Source organism: Moschus berezovskii, chromosome 9 (genome assembly GCF_049115385.1).
Source record: "Moschus berezovskii isolate FMDL1 chromosome 9, NW_MosBer_1.0, whole genome shotgun sequence".
NCBI classification, from domain to species: domain Eukaryota; kingdom Metazoa; phylum Chordata; class Mammalia; order Artiodactyla; family Moschidae; genus Moschus; species Moschus berezovskii.
Window position 1 is genome coordinate 37,462,228 of NC_142468.1, and position 1,762 is coordinate 37,463,989.

The 1,762-nt window shown below is 33.4% G+C and overlaps 1 non-coding gene across 1 annotated transcript; it reads left to right on the forward strand.

Moving 5' to 3' along the window:
• Positions 1-542: 542 nt before the first annotated feature.
• LOC129563667 (U6 spliceosomal RNA) lies at positions 543-649 on the forward strand. Its single transcript, XR_008687407.2, has one exon. It is a non-coding gene; the product is annotated as a U6 spliceosomal RNA (small nuclear RNA).
• The last annotated feature ends 1,113 nt before the right edge of the window (positions 650-1,762 follow it).

Sequence of the window (1,762 nt, forward strand, 5' to 3'; positions counted from 1 at the left end):
TCCTTTTCCACCACACAAATTATACAAAGACCTTAGAATACTTTAATCACTACCCTCCCTATTTATATTCTGTTTTTGCAGTATATTTTAGTTCTAACACTCAAATAAAATTATTAGCACCGCTGTACATAGTGTAATTCAGATCAGCATTTCTTACCTCAGCCCCTTTGACATTTTGGGCCAGATAAATCTTTGTTGTAAGGAGTTTTCCTGTACATTGTAGGATGTTTAGCAGCATCCCTAGTGGCTCAGTGGTAAAGAATCTGCCTGCTAATGCAGGAGTCTCAGGAGATGCAGGTTCTATCCCTGTGTTGGGAAGATCACCTGGAGAAGGGAATGGCAACCCTTTCCAGTATTCTTGCCTGAAAATCCCATGAACAGAGGAAACTCACAGGCTTACAGTCCATGGGATTGCAGAGTCAGACACGATTGAGCACACACGCATGTCCTCACTGTCATGCTGGTCTATACACTGGATGCCGGTAGCATCATTACCTCCCCTCGTTGTCTCAGACAAAAACATCTTCAGATATTCCCTGGTGGTACTCATTTCAGCAGCACATATACTAAAATTGGAACAATACAGAAAAGATTAGCATGGCCTCTGCACGTGGATGACATGCAAATTTGTGAAGTGTTCCATATTTTTTGGCTGATTCATGTTGATGTTTAGCAGAAACCAACACAATTCTGTAAAACAATTATCCGTCTATTAAAAAATAAATAAATTTAAAACAAAAAAAAAATGAAAACAAAAAATCATACACAAAGCCAGTAGCAGAGTGATTGAATACTGTGCCTCTTAACATTACAATTTTTGAAAGCACTACAAATTGTATTTTATTCATTGATGCACATATATATGTGGAAATATAAAATAAGAACTGATAGAATGAATATCAAATTCATAATAATGAAGAGTGGAATGGGAATGGTGGACAATGAAAATTTTGTTTTTTAACAGTTGAAATTTAAAATATACTTGTAATTGTTCTTTTATTAAAATTAATGAAGCAAATAAAACTCTATCCCCTAGCAGTGGGCAGGATTGCTCTTGGTTAAGAACCATTGATTTAGAAACACCCACCTATTTAACAATATCTTTTCTCAACATTCTGTCATGTCTCACACCTTTCACCATTTTCTTTCTGCTTGTAATGATAATTTAGAATTTTCTTTAGTGAAGTTCGAATGGCAAAAGGTAACAATCTGGTTTTGTTTTTGGTAAATCTGAGAAAAGCCTTTTTTTGTTGTTGTTATAAAAAGATAATTTATTTGGTATAGAATTCTAGATGAGAGTTATTTTAGCACACTGGATAAATCATTTCACTGTTTGGTGATTTTGCAACTATTGAGAAAAAAGCTATTGATTTAATTGTTAATCACTTTTAAATAATATGTTTTTTCACTCTGGCTTATTTGAAGAAATTTTTTGGTCTTTTCTACTAATTATTGCTATTATGTGTATAGGAGCATATTTCTTTTTTTCTTGTTTGTGATTTGTTGGGCTTTTTGAGCCCTAGGATTGGTAACATTCAACAGTTTTTGGAAATTCTCAGCTACTGTTTCTTTAAAAGTTGTTTCTTCCCCATTCTATGTTATCTTTCTGGAAATTAAACCTATATTAGATTTTTTTCATGTTATCCTCCATTTTCTTCTGAATTTTCTTTTACATTTTCCTTCTCTGGGCTCTCATTTTCATATTTCTTTATATTTAAAGAATATAAATATCTCCTGTGTCTCCTGCATTGCAGGTAGATTC